This window comes from Miniopterus schreibersii (assembly GCF_964146895.1).
Source record: "Miniopterus schreibersii genome assembly, chromosome: 14".
Taxonomy (NCBI): Eukaryota; Metazoa; Chordata; class Mammalia; order Chiroptera; family Miniopteridae; genus Miniopterus; species Miniopterus schreibersii.
This window is the reverse complement of record NC_138114.1, coordinates 53,851,205-53,867,502: the sequence shown is the minus strand read 5'-3', so window position 1 is coordinate 53,867,502 and position 16,298 is coordinate 53,851,205. Positions and strand designations below refer to the sequence as shown.

The window sequence follows — 16,298 nt, the reverse complement described above, 5'->3', positions numbered from 1 at the left end:
CTGCAGAGACGGGGGGCCTCCCCAGGTGAGCAGGGGGTTCTGCTCCAGAAGGGGGGGCGGGGGGCAAGAGGGGGTGTAGGGGAAGACCACCCCCTGAGCCAGAGTCTTGCAAGACCGTCAGAAACACAGCCACGAGACCAGGACATCACCTCACAGGGAACCACAGCCAAAGACAACAGGGCAGCGCACAGGAGGTGGTGTCTCTACAAACAGACAGAGGGATGGCTGAGTGTCCGAACACCACCTCCAGGCGGCCCGTCCCCGCACAGGCCACCAGGTCGCACGGCCAGGCGCTGGGAACTGCCGCTGTCCTCGGCAGGGCCTGCCCGCGAGCGGGGCAACGCTAAAAATGATGATTATTATTTCATCGTAGCGATAACAATGACTCAGAAAAATAAAAACCAAAGCAGGCAACCCTGGAACACCAAGCGGAGATTTCTTGGGGTTTTTATTTTAAACACATGTTTCTAAAGTGGCCGGTGTCCGTGCCAGGAACTCAGCGTGGAGCCTATTTTCCTTCTGCTGTGCACACGATCTGCCTTGGAGACGCCTCTGAACGCCCCGGATTCCTCTTCTCTCAGCAAAAACAACTGAGGGACAGGACAAGGAGTTCCGAGGCGCAGGCAGCTACTCGCCGCGTGGGGTGGGAGGCGGCCGGGACATGACCTGAGGCTGGGGGTGTCGGGGGGAGGGCTACTCATGCCCTCGGGTTGTGCAGAGGAGGCTCCATATTGCACAGAATTTGGAAAAGCAGCCTGGCCCCTGGCTGCCCTGCCAATTGGGGTCCCATAAAAGCCACCTGGGGTCCCATAAAACTCCTTTCCCGTTCTGAGTTTTATGGGACCCCAGGTGGCTTTGAACTCCCCAAGGCGGGCGGGATATTCTAGTGCCTTCCTTTGGCAGCTCGGGACCTGGAAGCCCTCTCCCCGGAGCAGTGTGGCGGGAACCCGCACTCCCCGCGTGTGAGCTCAGCCCGGAGATGCGCTGGCCTCACCCTCACCCCGGCCACCACGAGAGCTTCTCCGGGGGAGAGGGAGTGGGCTCAGCCTGGCCCTCGGGCCCGGGTCAGGGAGCTGGGCGGCTAATGAAATAAAACAGACCGCGTGCTGAGCGAGTTCGGTGATGTCATCGAGCGCACAGCAACTGCAGAGCCGGTCCAAGTGAAGCCAAGGCTATTCTCAGGTCTCCATCTGCAGGAGCCTCACGAATTAATATGCATTCAAGGCCTTCGCAGGCCTCTCCCCCCTCCCTCTGATTCAAAGGTTCGAGGCTCACGTGAGAAGGGCAAACAGTGCTCTCTGCCCAGCACTGGGATTCAAAACCCTGGCCAGCTCTCCTTCAGCATGGGGTTAATTATCACGAGGCCTCTGGGGGGATTCATTTAGATCTGACATAAAGTGGAGGTAACTGTGTGTTAAATAAATAAGGGCCCTGGCTGGAGTTTACAAAGGGCAGAGAGAACGCAAACCCAGAAATGGCAAGAGGGTGTAATTCTGAGGACTCGGGATCCAGATCTAGGGATTATTTTCGTTTGTGGTTAGAATAAGTAAAGGGCTGACTTAAGTACATTCTGGATTATTTGTGTGTCAGAGTGATACAAGTCTATTGTTCCAATTGTATAAAAGGCAACAATGTAACTAAAACACGATAATCTTTTAGCCTAAAAATAACGGCCTTATAGAAAATAAATTGGAATAAAAACTTACTTCATAAGGGCTTTTAACAAAATCTCTCTCTGCCTCCTAAAGTATGGAGATTTACATGTTAAATATACGGTGATTCTTTGGTGCAATGTCAATGACCGCAGATACCTTCCTCTAAGGGTTTCCAATGCCCCAGAGGGAGGCATAGAAAGAAACCTGTACTCCCGGCTGTTAATCTTTCAGAAAAGGGCTCCCTTCATGTAAACGAGAGCCATCCCATTGTGCAGAGCTACATTAAGTCTGTGGCTGTATCATATTTTGAAGCAGGAGTATTTCAAAAGGGGGGGTAGCCTGGTCGAATGTACCTGCTGTTCCTTTATGGCTGCACATTGCTCCCTCTGCATTGCGGGAAAGGTTTATGAGAGCCTCTATGAAGGGAGAGTCCGGGTTGTCAAGAAATACTTAGAAAAATGTAGAATTACTTTACCTAGGAGGAAAACAAGCTAGCATAAGACTGGCAATGCAAAAAAGAAAAAAAAAAAAAAGAAGACAAAGGGTCAGAAGATAGGAGATTTGATGCCAGTGAGAGGTAGAACACTAAGAATAATTATTATTATTATAGAATGATAGTGGCTACCAGAGCGCTAAGCACACTTTCATTTAATACTTAAAAAGACTCATAAGGCCCCTCAACTCTGCCCATTTTACAGAAGAGACAACTAACCACACAGCCAGCAAATGCCAGATGCAGGATTGTGACCTAGATTAGTCTGAGTCCAGACCCTGTCTCCAGGTTTCCTACTGAAGACTGGAGATGCTGATAGGAATAGATTTTTTTTTTTCCATCTGATTATTTAAAAGACAAAAGTAAACAGCGCTTCGGTTTAAGAATGTGGGAAGGAAGCCTGGGGAGAAGCTAGATACAATCTGCAAATAAACAAAACAATAAATACAATGTAATGAATGAAGTGAAATAAAATAACAAAGCCCCCGAGCTACCCCAGGCTTGATTACCCTGCAGCAGAGGAGGGGAATTCCTAGGCTGCAGAAGCCGGTTGTTCTTGCCAGGCTTTTGGCCAACAAGAAAGGAAGGTTTTGCACTTGGCTGGAGGGACTTGGATACAAGCAATGTGCCATTCAAATCTTTGGCCTTGCAATTCAGCTTCATTAAATAAGAATCTCTATGTGTTCACTCAACTTAATAAAATTTTAGTCTCTAATTTAATTTTGGATTCTTTGGCTAACAATACCTGAGTAAGCGCTGTGTCTTCTTTATGGCTCCCCCAGACCTGGGAAAAGGCTGTGCCAGTATCTCAGCACCTACATCAGGCAAAGTCAAACATCGCAGCTGCTTCAAAAATCTTTCCTATATAAACGGGATCTACTCTCTGGCGTAGATAATAAATGTAGTCTCAAACAATGAAAAACAAACAACTACACCTTTGTAGTTATAAAGAGCCATGTCAAAGGAGTTTGGTTTATGATAACATGGTACTGTTACCAATTCATGTTTTTATGGCAGCGAGGGAATTTTATACGTTAAATTCAATCAAACATGTTAGGAAATAGAGAAATGCTCTTTGTATTTCTTTTTGATTACACAAGTCCTCATGGGAGGACACCAATTATTTTTATTTTTTTGATAGAAACCTTTAAGATACTTCTGTAAACAGCAATTGAAAACTTACACAAGTCTGAGCGTCTCTTTCATGTAAAAGAGCAATATATTAAAAAGCAACACATTTCCTTGTATGCTTATAAAAATTGTTTATTTCTTACTCTCCTTTTTACGATACCTAAAGTACTAGAACACAACAGAAACACGGGCTGCAGACAGAAAAACAAAATCCAAGGAGATCAAAGGATAGAGCAAGGACATTTTGCAGAGAATGTTCCTGGGAGTACCCTGCAGGGAAGCAACAATGTGTCCACTGCATGAGAGAGTACCGTGCAGGGAAGCAACAATGTGTCCACTGCATGAGAGAGTACCCTGCAGGGAAGCAACAATGTGTCCACTGCATGAGAGAGTACCGTGCAGGGAAGCAACAATGTGTCCACTGCATGAGAGAGTACCCTGCAGGGAAGCAACAATGTGTCCACTGCATGAGAGAGTACCCTGCAGGGAAGCAACAATGTGTCCACTGCATGAGAGAGTACCCTGCAGGGAAGCAACAATGTGTCCACTGCACCCGCCGGAGCTGTCAGCATCCGCGCCCGCAGCCCCCGATACACTGACTGCATCACTGAATCCACGAATATAAGTGGGGGTGTGGGAACCTCTCATTGTTCTTGCTCGAAGGCAGCAGTTCTACGAGGGAAGCTGACAGTGATACATGCGTATATGAAGGAAACAGAAAGATCTCAACAAACAACCTAACTTTACACCTTAACGAACTAGAAAAAGAACAAAAATGAAATAAAGACCAGAGAAACAAGAGCAAAGTTCAGCGAAATTAAGAACTGGTTTTTGAAAAGATCATCAAAATTGACAAACGATTAGCTACACTAAAAAAAAAAAAAAAAAAAAATTAAAGGATTCAAATAAATAACATCAGAAATGAAAGGAGAGATATTATGATTGATACTGTAGAAATACACAGGATCAGAAGGGACGACCATGAATAGTTACATGCCAACAAACTGAACAACCTGTAAAAATGCATCAATTCCTAGAAACATATACCCCCCCGCCTGAATCAGGAAGGAACATAAACGCTGCACAAACCAGGACGAGGAAGGAGACTGACTCCGCACTAGACCTCCCAGCACAGAAAAGCCCAGGGCCAGAGGGCTTCACCGGGGAATTCTACCACACATTTAAAGAAAAATTAATGCCAATTATCAAACCGTTCCTAAAAACTGAAGAGGGGGAAACACTTCCAAATCATTTAAGAAGCCAGCATTACCCGGACACCAAGGCCAAATACCACACAAGGGCTCTACGGGAAACCTACAGACCAGCACCCCTGGTGAACGCAGATGCTGGGCATCTTCCCACGGGCCTACTGCCATCTGTATGTCTTCTTTGGAAACACGTCTATTCAGATCCTCTGCCCATTTTTTAAACTGGGTTGTTGTTGGGTTGTAGGAGTTATTTATGTATGTTGGATATTAACCCCTTATTGGATGTATAATTTGAAATACCTTTTGCCATTCAGTAAGTTGCCGTTTTGTTTCGATGACGGGTTCCTTCTCTGTGCAGAAACTTTTCAGTTTGATGTAGTCCCACTTGTTTATTTCTGCTTTTGTTTCCCTTGCCTTTGACGTCAGAGCTGCAAAAACATCACTAAGATGTTACCAGCTATGTTTTCTAGGAATTCTATGGTTTCAAGTCTTGCCATTTGTGGCAACATGGGTGAACCCCGAGGGCATCATGCTGAGTGAAATAAGTCAGAGGAGAAAGACAAATACCATATAATCTCACTCATATGTGGAATCTAAAAAAGAAACAAATGAACAAACTAAACAAAAACAAACTCATTGGCACAGAGAACAGATTTGTGGTTACCAGAGGGCAAGGGATTGGGGGGGAGCAAAAGGGGTGAACATCAGTTGTCCGGTGATGGGTGATAGACTCTTGGGGGTGATCCCTTTGTCGTGTATCCCAATGTCAAATGATAACGTTGCACACACGAAAACTTATATAATAAAAAAATTCTGTGACTATGCATGGTGACAAATGTTAAACATACAAACAAACAACCCCCCCCCCCAAACCAATCCGAGAGAGAAAGTTAAAGCAATTTAGAAATGTTTTGACCCTGTGGGAGGAAAAGGGTCATACCTTTTGAATGCTAACGAGTGTCGTGAAGTCATACAAACTCTTCCTGCCAGGACCACATATTAATTGATTTTATAAATACTGAGTTACTACAAATGCCAGACCGGGTGCTGGGGACACAAAGATGAATTAGACAAGGTCCCTGTACTCAAGGGGGTGGCCTCGATATAAACAAGTACAAATCAAGTGTTACGGATGCTGGGCTGGCGATTCACTCAGGGCACAGCAAGGCCTGAGCAGTCACCTGGGACTGGGGGGTAAAAGGAAGGGAGCCTAAGAAAGGCTCCCTAGGTGTGACTACCGGACGACGTTACCTCTCTTTTGCCTTCAGAAAAGTTCTTTTTATAATATTTTGAAGCCCATGCATAGAAGTTATTCTTCAAAGAGAAATATTCTTTAGACTATAAGGCTCAAATAATATCTACCTAAATAATACAGACAATATCACTGTAAGTAACAGAAATTATTTGGGATGATCTCCATGTCCCAGGTGCTATATGAGGCATTTTCTAGTCCTTACAGCAAGCCCGGGCCCTGTTGCTATTCTAATTTACCTGTAAAGGTTGAGGCCTGGGAAGGTGAAGAATGTTCTAAAGGTCCCACGTCTAGTGAGCGACTGAACAAAGGCTAGAATCTGAGTGTCCTGACTCAAGGTTTAAGCTAAGCAAGGTCTGTGGCAGGGAAAAGCTTTCTGTGAACCAGGCTCTGGGGCTCTGGAAAGACGCATCCGCAGCCCTCCCCAGGCGTCGAGCCCTGGCCGGGCAGCGTGGGTCCGTGCGGGTGGGTGCGTGTGGGTGCGTGTGGGTGCGTGTGGGTGACTGTACGCGGCTGAAGCACCAGCCTCCCTGCAGGCACCTCGAAGGCAGGAGCAGCAGCTGCCCGTCGGAGCCCACGCACCAGGCATCCCGCCAAAGTTCAGTGAATGGACGGACGGAAGGAAAGATGAGTAAACGATAGGATGTCCTGGAACCAAAGCGCAGAGGCGTTCGGCCGTGTACGTGTCAGTGCACAGGAATCTGCCGGCGGGCCCTGTGACTAACGCTCAAATCCTTGGCATCATAAAACGTTTCCTAAATCCGCCATGAGAAACGATCGTATGACACAGGGAACTGGCTAATATTCTTTCCTTACGTGATTGCTGTCTTTATCTCGCGCTTGCTTTCCTCCAAAGGAGTGTAACAAGTCTATTTAATGTTGAAAGTCGCGAGCCAAGGCCTCTGGATCTAGTCCTTCCAAATCTGCACCGAGACCAGAAGTTTGTCCCACTGAAGGGACGCGCTCAGCCCCGGCCAAGACCCACTCTCTCCCGTCTCCCCAGGGCCCTCTCCTGTCTCCCGTCTCCCCAGGGCCCTCTCCCGTCTCCCCAGGGCCCTCTCCTGTCTCCCGTCTCCCCAGGGCCCTCTCCCGTCTCCCCAGGGCCCTCTCCCGTCTCCCGTCTCCCCAGGGCCCTCTCCCGTCTCCCCAGGGCCCTCTCCTGTCTCCCGTCTCCCCAGGGCCCTCTCCCGTCTCCCCAGGGCCGTCTCCCGTCTCCCCAGGACCCTCTCCCATCTCCCCAGGGCCCTCTCCCGTCTCCCCAGGGTCCTCTCCCGTCTCCCGTCTCCCCAGGGCCCTCTCCATCCTGAGGGCATCAGGCCTGAACCCCCGAGACGCAGCTGCTCCCCTCTACCCCGGTGCCCTTACATTTTGTTTTGTTACATCAGCAACTTTTCGATAATAACAACAAATCGACTGACCCCAGGCTGTGTTTTCCTCTGTAATGAAGGGATTCGCCACAGAAAGCCCAGGGCTCCTGAGTGTTATATAAAAAGGGTCTCAAATTTTTAATACGGCCCAGAGAGTATTAATCCTGCTCGGATTTCATGCTTAAACATCCCTACGTTAGTCTTCCAAATATGATTTATCTAGACGTACGCGTTCCAATTTTTATGAAGAAATGACAAATGCTGTATCGTGTTTCCGAAACTGAAATGGCATTTTCTAGATGAGAATGGAAAGCGTTCGGCGCCAGAGTTCGGTTTTATAGCACACGGTGTTGTCAAAAGCGCCGTGTTTGGGCGCCTTCAGGACCCTGGCCTTTCCGTGGGCCGTCGCTCACGACTGCGGCCTCTCGACTATTTCGTCGGCTGCTCTGCTGCATGAAGAGCCTCTGAGCGGAGGGAGGAGAGAGTTCAGGTCCCGTGGGGAGATCAGAGTTCAGGTCCCGACCAGCCACCTCCCGTCCCCTCTGCGCGGGGACAGCGGGCTCATCAAGACAACACCATCTCTCATCCCTCCAGGGCCGTGCGAGGATCGGTGACGAACCCCACCTCCCTGTGGCCGGAGCAGGCAAGGAGGGCAGGTGTATTCTGCAGGATTTGGAGACAAAAGCCAGCCCTGCAGCCCGAGCTCTGACTCCCCTTGGAATCCACTCCTTTACTACGATCTGCTCGTTCCACAAAGTGTGGGCTGAACTCTCGCCCTTTCTCTCTTTCTGGGCCTCACGTGGTCCCCGGGATGCCTTGCACAGCCGTCTGGACTTTTCAAGGCCAAGCCGAGTCCTTGCTCACCCCAGTGGGTAGCGATGTGGGGCTGCTCTGGGGTTGTTGGGCCACCTGCCCCACCAGCCATGAAATACCCTTCTGTTCTGACGTCCGTGAGGATGTCACGACCGACTGCATTGTTTTTTAAACGTATTTTCACCCCCCTAACCATGCTGTGAAACGACAAGGGTCTGAGCTTCCTCTCGGGCTTTGGTATCCCGAATTCCTGTTTTCCGGTCGGGGCTTTGCCCCACGGTGCCGGTGAAACCTCGACGACAGTCTCAGAGAGGCGAACGGGAGCATCCTTTCCGGAGCACAGGGCTCCCACGCGGCACCAAGGTTCCATTCCCAGCTGTTTTTTGTGTTTTTTTAGAACAGGGGAAAGTGATTTTTATAAAATACATAATGGAGCCAAATGGGGTCTATGATATGCTTAACACGAGCCCTGCAAGGGGAAATCATAGTGAGCGCCTTCCCCGGAGACAGGATGACACACAGGAGCACGTCGGAGGGACGGCGCCCAGGTTGCGAGGAGGGGACACACGGCGTCCCGGGGGCAGCAGGAGGCCCGGGGGGGGGGGGGGAGGTGAGCAATGCAGTGCAGACTGGGGTTCGTGGGCGGGAGCCTTGCTGGCCCGGGAACTCAGCGCGCGCGGCCGTTTTATCAGCGCCGTGACTGTCTCCTGAGTCACCGCCTCGAGGGGAGCGCGGTCACTGGCTCCGGTGAACGGACCCCGGGAGAGACTGTTTTCAAAGACAGCTGCAGATTAGCCCGGCGCAAACCAGGGGACCGCCGACATCCCTTGTAATTCTGAAGTTCGGCGATGTTTTGTTTAAATGTTCGTCTAGACGCGCATTGTAATTGCGAGGCCCTGACCTCCGTGTGGAATGCCGACGGCTCAGCCCCCCCGGGAGGGCGGCCTGGCCCTGCAGCCCCCGCTTCCACAAGAATGATGGTCTGTTAGCTGACGCTGGCCAGGTCCCAGCAGGAATTCATCTCGGCGACCTCCCTGGACTCCCCTCTTCCCACGGCCCAGGGGACGATTGCGGCCCAGGTCTCCTGGCTGCGATGCCCTCGGACAGCAAAAACCTATGAGCATGCTTGGCGACCCCTCCCTCCGAGGGACGCAGTTAGCCACGGATGGACGCTCGCGAGCCTGGGGCTGGACCACGGTGACACCGGGCCCTGTCGGGGGACAAGTTTAAGTGACATGCCCAGCCGGACAGTTACGTGGACAGAGGGGAGCTTGCTCCCCTGGGCACCACCCCTGTGACTCTCTCAACAGCGGACACCATCTGAATCCTGGTGAATGAACGGACATCCGATAGGACAGCGGGACACAAACACTGTCATCCACGGACGTTCTCCTTCATCTCCAAAACCACTCAGAGGTCTGGGCATGAGCATCTTTGTTTTTTTAAATATGTTTTTATTGATTTCAGAGAGAGGAAAGGAGAGAGAGAGAGAGAAACATCAGTGATGAGAGAGTCATTGATCGGCTGCCTCCTGCACGCCCCCGACTGGGGATCGAGCCCGAAACCCGGGCACCTGCCCTGACCCAGGAATCTAACCGTGATCGATCTCCTGGATCCTGGGTTGACGCTCAGCCACTGAGCCACGTCCGAGGCAGATTTCTAAGTGGGCCTGGACCACCCATTCCAGAGCCCTTGGCTGGTCAGTATTAGTTCTACCTGATGGATCACGTGGTTTTGCCGAAACACAGTTGTCCCCACTGAGTTTCAGAAAAACGTGACCCTGGCCCTGGTTCTACATCACATGTTTCTCTGGTTTTAATAACAGCCTTGCACATAATGGCTGTTTACACGCTTACGGGGGGAACAGACCTTCAGAGCTCCGCGTGTCTGAATAGGAAAAGCGGGCCCCTCTGTCTCCGACACGCGGCCGGCGAGGCGTCCTCGAGGCCCAGGTCGGGGGGTCAGCACCTGCTGCCTGAAGCCCAGTCAGCGAGATCACAGCCTGAAAACTCTGCCTTAACCAGGAACCAACCTTCCATGTTGGACGCCTCTAGAAACAGTTTTATTTTCTTCTTACTACTCTATTTACAAATGATAACGTCTTGGGAACTGGTATCTAAAAGACAGGAGCCCATGAAGCTGTCAAGAAAAACTTCGTCAACCTAAGCATAAGGCACGAAGCGCACTTGGGTGTTTCCCCCGCCAGCCCGGCGCCCCCCCGACAGGCCTGCCCAGGATGCCCGCCCGGCTAACACGGGCGGGGCCCGCTCGCTGCCCCCGAGGCCTGCTCTGTGTAAACAGAGCCGCTTACATGTCCCCAGTGCCAGCTTTGGTGCCAGGGAGGTAGAGCTGAGTCACCGTGACAGAGTTCGACCCCCTGAAGAGCTGAAGGTGTTCAGTTCCGGGCCGTCTCAGGAGAAGTGCTGACCCTCCCTGGGGGGGCTGGTCGGGTTGATTTACTACTTGCTAGCGACTGGGGACCAGAGCTGCCAAGTCAGACGTTACCTGTAGAGACTGATGCGCCGCAAGTGATGTCTGTGGGGCAGCGGAGATAAACCCCAAAGCTACGGTTTTATTGTCCTGAAGGACATGAGCCAGTTGTTGTCTTTTAACAGATTTTCAGAGAGAAAGAGGGAGAGAGAGGGAGGGAGGGCGGAAGAGAGGGAGAGGGCGAGGGCGAGGGAGAGGAAGGAACATGGGTCTGCTGCTCCGTTGCTCACGCATCCATCGGTCGTTTCTTGTCTGTGCTCGGACTGGGGACCGAACCCGCAGCCTTGGCGATGCTCCAACCAGCTGAGCCACGCCGGCCGGGCCGTGAACCACTTTTGAACCCAGGCGAGCACTCGCCCCCACCCCCTGTCCTTGGAGCCAGCTTTGTCACCCTGCGGTCCCCTCGTCAGGAGCCGAACAAGCCTGGGGCAGACGCTCACCACACACGTGCACGAGCGCCGTGTTTTTAACTTCCCGAAATGTGTGCTTTGACGCAACGTGTGGGTTTACGTTCCATCAATTGAGCGAACGTTTATTCACTGACCAACCCTGGCTGGGTGACCGGCTGAGTCCTTTCTACAGGGAAGGGTCGCGTCAGGTGGGACGTGAAGGTGGAAAGGACTGCAGGTGACAGGCCGGCGTGGAAACTGCTCAGAAAGACCTCGCCCGGCAGCAGCCGAGTGACCGGTGACTGGCCGCCGGCTGTACTGTCACCGGTGGGTCAGACTTCGGCCGGTTCAAGCCCCTCTCCTTTCCTTTCCGCACTTTCTGTGAAGACCATCTGGTGCTTCTTGTACCATTTTTTAAAAAAAAACGTGGGGGGATTTTCATTTCATAAAAATTTTGATTCAAGGTAAAAATACAAGGTCAGAGCACAAAGAGCTGGCTGAGTTTCAAACGTGACAAGGTGCAGTATTTTTCAGGGAAATAACGGAAGGCCAGCGGCTCCAGCGGGAGGCGAGGGGCCGGGGAGACGTTCAGAGAGGGCGCGGGAGCCAGGCTGGGAGGCCCCGCAGCCGGACGGCGAGTCGGACTCGGCCTCTGGGGCGAGAGGAAGCTGCTGTGGCCTTAGGGTCAGAAGCAGGAGAGACGGGTAGAGACCTGCTGCGCGGCCGGACCCAGGGCCGAGACGAAAGGCGCTGCTCTGGGCGCCGGGGCCGGGCCTTGGGAAACGGAGCGGGACCGCCGGGCGGCTCGAGGGCTCGCTCGAAATGGGTGGTCAGGGCGCGGGAACCAGCAGAGGCCTCGGGGGGCAGGCTCTGGGGTGGACAGCAGGAGCCGCAGGGGGCGAGCACGGCGACCGGGGGCGCCTGAGGCCCGGGGGTGAGGGGTGGCAGGCGGCGCAGAGACGCCGCTCCAGGGGGAGTTCCCGGAGGGCGTGGGAAGGACACTGGCGGAGAAGGGAAGCCGAGTGCCCGGGAAGGGGCGGGCGCCTGGCAGGCCTCCAAGCTCCCCACCAGGCACCAGCTGACATCCCTCCTCGAGCTCGGGGGTGGGCGGAGGGGGGACGCGGAGCCACCGTGCGGTTACTGACCATCAACCCCCCCACGGCTCGTGTTCAAGGTCGACATTACGAGTCCTTGAGAGACATGAAGATGCGAGTGCGCATCCCGCAGGTGACAGGCCGGCTTTCAATCCAGCCGGGCGAGCAGCAGATCCCCCCAGATGGGTGGGCACCCTCCCTGGGGAGCCCCCAGCGCAGAACCTGCAAACGGACATGGGAGATGGCACTGCCGAGATGCCACACGACGCCCGGCGTCAACAGGCACGTGTCAGTGATTTCATCTCAACTAGGCCAGGGCTGGGACGTCTCGCTGTCTGGACAGACTCCACAGGACAGGAGCGGGCCGGAGGCCTGCGAGCCCCCCACCCACACGCCGCTCTGAGGGGAGCCGTCGGGGGGCCAGGAGTTCCGGTGTCACTGGCTCCTGAGGTGAAAGGCCTGCCATCTGGTTGGCGGGGGCAGAATGTGCAGCCAGGGCGGGCGCAGCCGCTGGTGGGTGCTCACCGCTCGCTTCTGCTTCCGGGCCTGCCCCTCACGTCCCCACCCTGGGCCCGGGGTGCGGGCACCTCGGCCTGCGCCTCGTATCGGGGCCCAGCGCCTGGCAGCCGCCTTGCAAAGCAAACGAACAACCCATTAGAAACAAACTCGGTTTTCGTCTCAAGGTACGTCTGGGCTTCAACCTGACAATCTGCTCTTTCAATTCTATTTTTCTTTAAAACCCACCGAATTTCATGTGTATTTATGAATATACAGTTACTGCCAAATTCCTGGCGATTTTTTGACAGTCGAAACTCCCAGCTGCGGTGAGCAGAGAGGAGCCCATTTTTCAAGAGGGGAAGAAATGACTTTACCCAACATATCAGAACTATGTCCCGTTTTATTACCGCAGGTCTGATAGCCGAGTGAAGGAGCCGGGCTGGAGGGGAAGGTCAGGGACCCCCGGCCTGCCCCGTGCTCAGCTTTTTCGCCTTCCTGCCGCCGGGAGAGGGGTCTCACATCCGCGGGTCCTCGGTCTCCTTTGTAAAACTACCTGCTTTCCGGGCTGAGGACCCCAATAGGCTCAGGCTGACCACACGACGGCTTGGTTTGGGGTGATCTGGACGATTCAGGAAAAAGTAAGAAAAATGATCTCAAGCTGTGGGATGAAGTGGGGGAGGGGAGGTGGCCCAGCGACATGGGGAAAGCCCACCTGCTCTCGCCGGCCGTGGAGACAGCTGGACTGACCTTGCCCGTGAGACAGACAGACCACGTCAGAGTCACGCCTGCAGTCAGATCGGCCGGCGTGTGAGTCGTGCCGGGTGCGAGGGCAGCCGGCCAGTCTCCTTAATGACTATCCCCGACGTTCGGACGATCGAGCCAACAGCCCTTTCTGGCTTCCAGTGACCAGGCTGGGGGACCGCCGACGCCTCCGCGGCAGGCACCCCTCGCCCCAGAGGCCCTCCCTGCTCAGCGGGGGGATCGGCTCCGAGTCTCAGGTACCGCCCGACCCTCCAGCGCAGCAGTTTCCAACCTTGTTCATCCCGTGGCGCATAAACTAATCACACCGAAAAATATATATTTTTGCTGATCTGACCAAAAAAAAAAAAAGGGTATGATTTTGACTCACTCACACCAGCGGCTATTGCTGTGTCGGCTGCTGTCGTGTTTTAATTCGACAATCTAAGGAACCCTGGAGAGTTGCTAGGATGGAGACCCAGGCGTTGTAAAAGCGCACGGAACATTCTGGGGACAGTAAATAGATGGGTGTGGGCAGGGCAGGGGCTCCCGTACGCGGGGGGGGGGTAGGACCAGGCAGGTGGCCCTCGCCAGGCTGGCAGGGGGTCGGCTCAACCAGCACAGTGGTCAGACTCTCCCCTGGGCATGAAGGTTTTTGAGACACGTAAGTGACCGGAAAAGGGGAATTTGGGAAAGAACCCCTGGTGGACACTGTGGGCTGAGCTGTGTCCCCCCGGAAAGGTCTGGTCACGTCCTAACCCCCGGTTCCTGTGACTGATCTTCTTTGCAGCAGGGTCTTTGCAGATGTGACCGAGGTAAGAGGAGGTCGTACTGGAGTTGGGTGGGCGCTGACCCCTTATGAGGAGGGGGGCATCTGGACACAGACACCCGGGGAGAACGTCGCGAGAAGACAGACACGGGGAAGAGGCCGGATGTGGATGGGACCCGAGCGGGGCGGTGCCACCGGGAGCCGGGAAACACCAGGGGCTGCAGCAGCCGCGGGATCCGAGGGCGGCGAGGAGGGAACCTTCCCTGAGCCTCAGGGGAGCCTCGCCGCCCTCCCGCAGACCAGGCGCCCTCCGTTTGAGACGTCTGGCCTCCAGAACCGTAAGGGGATAAGTTTCTGCTATTTGAGCAAGTTTCTGTTATTTTAGCAAAGTACCAGCTTGTGACACTTGGTCACGCAGCCCCGGGAAGCGAATAACCTTGGGGCTGTGCGTCGGGAGAGCAGAATGCAGACCTGGATGCGATAACCAGACACACGGTGGCGGTGACGAGGGACAGAGCCCAGAAACCGTCCTCAGAGCAAATCGACAAGACTCGGGGACTTACTAGCCAAGTGGACCAGCGAGAGGCAGACAGGAAAGATCCAGAGAGCCACGGGGTTTCCATCGAGGCAACAGAGACCGGGAGGGAGGACCCGGGGTCCGGGCCTCGGGTAGAGACCGGCAGGGTGTGGCAAGAGTAGCTTTAGCCGGTATGTGAGTAACATACAGGACGCCGGGGGGAGAGTGGGTGGCCTCTGTGACCCGTAATGACGGAACCTGTCCAGGGGAAAGCGGACGAGTGGCACGGAGCGAGAGCCCCGGAGCCCGGGCCCCCTGCTTCCCTCGTTGGCCCCCCTCGGGAGGTGCCTCGGTCCGTGACGACGTGCACGTGTCCCGCATGGATGGTTCCTCCCCTGCGGCTGGAGATCCACCCCGTGGGCAGCAATCCGGCCGCGACCCTCATTCACGCAGGTTTACCACCGTTGCTACCTGTGGAGAGCTTTTGCTTCATTTCCAGACCTTTACAAAAACAAACAAGGCGTGCCGTAATTGTTGCTTAATTTGCTTTCAGTTAATCGACTCCAGATTTTGGCCTTTCTGATGACTGCCGCGTGGACCTCGGGCGGCCCCCCCGCGTCCGCGGAGCTGTAATTTTGTGTAAATTTCGACTCTCTGATGACATGATGAGGTCTGACAGGCCTCCTTTTGCATTTTGAGGTGTCCCACCCTGCAATCCGCGGGCCTGGAAAGCCCCAAAGCGCTCCATTTCCTCGTCTCTCTTTCTCAACCAGAGGAAATTAAGGGCCCTCTGTAGTCGGAATAATTGCTATCGTGGAGAGGAGATATTTTTAAAAACTTTCTCTCAAAATTACAGATGTAAGATGACAATGAAAGTAAAACCGCAGCTGACCTCAAAGCAAAAACTTCAGCTAAAAATACAAGCTCCTCTCCACCAGCCGCCGGGCGGGGCGAGGAGGGAGGGCGCTCGCTGCCCGCAGGCTCCTCGCCGCTGAGCGTCTGAGCGTCAGCGGAACCCGGGGCCTCGCAGCTGAATGAGGCCCCGGCCACTGCGGCCCGAGGCCGAGGCCGCCTGCGCAACGCTGCGGGGACACAGCGAGCCTTCTCGCAGAGGCCGCCGGGGAACGGGGCGGGCACGGGCCCATCTGAGCGCCGCGCAGCCCAGTGCAGCCCCGCACAGCCCCACGCAGCCCCGAGCGGCACATTCGGTTTCTAGACGAGAAACCGTGTTTCGCAAACACGCCTGGTGTCGCTGACTGATCCGACAGGAAACTGACAGAATCTTTTTCCAGGGACCATTTTCCCTCCCACGCTCAGCAGCACCCCAGTCCCGAGTGCACCGGTAGCTCCGACCCCACCCGCAGTCACGGGATCGTCAAGAAAGCCAGGTGTGGTCAGGGCGACGCCAGTTTCCCGGCCGCGGCGATTGGCCGGGTTAGGTGCGCGCTGAGAACCAGGCCAGGGCTTCGCGCAAGCTCCCGGGGCAGAGCGGTTCCACCTGCGCGTGAGTCCGCGGGTGCCGGCGGGTGTTCACCTGGGTGTGAGTCTGCGGGTTCCAGGGGCCGTTCACCTGGGTGTGAGTCTGCGGGTGCCAGGGGCCGTTCACCTGGGTGTGAGTCTGCGGGTGCCAGGGGCCGTTCACCTGGGTGTGAGTCTGCGGGTTCCAGGGGCCGTTCACCTGGGTGTGAGTCCGCGGGTGCCGGCGGGTGTTCACCTGGGTGTGAGTCTGCGGGTTCCAGGGGCCGTTCACCTGGGTGTGAGTCCGCGGGTGCCGGCGGGTGTTCACCTGGGTGTGAGTCTGCGGGTGCCGGCGGGCGTTCACCTGGGTGTGAGTCTGCGGGTTCCAGGGGCCGTTCACCTGGGTGTGAGTCTGCGGGTGCCAGG

The 16,298-nt window shown here is 54.6% G+C and overlaps 1 protein-coding gene across 5 annotated transcripts in view; it reads right to left on the bottom strand.

The window, feature by feature from the left end:
* ADAM12 (ADAM metallopeptidase domain 12) overlaps positions 1–16,298 on the bottom strand; it is a 177,612-nt gene that overhangs the window by 93,039 nt on the left and 68,275 nt on the right. The gene's annotated exons all lie outside the window — the stretch shown is intronic.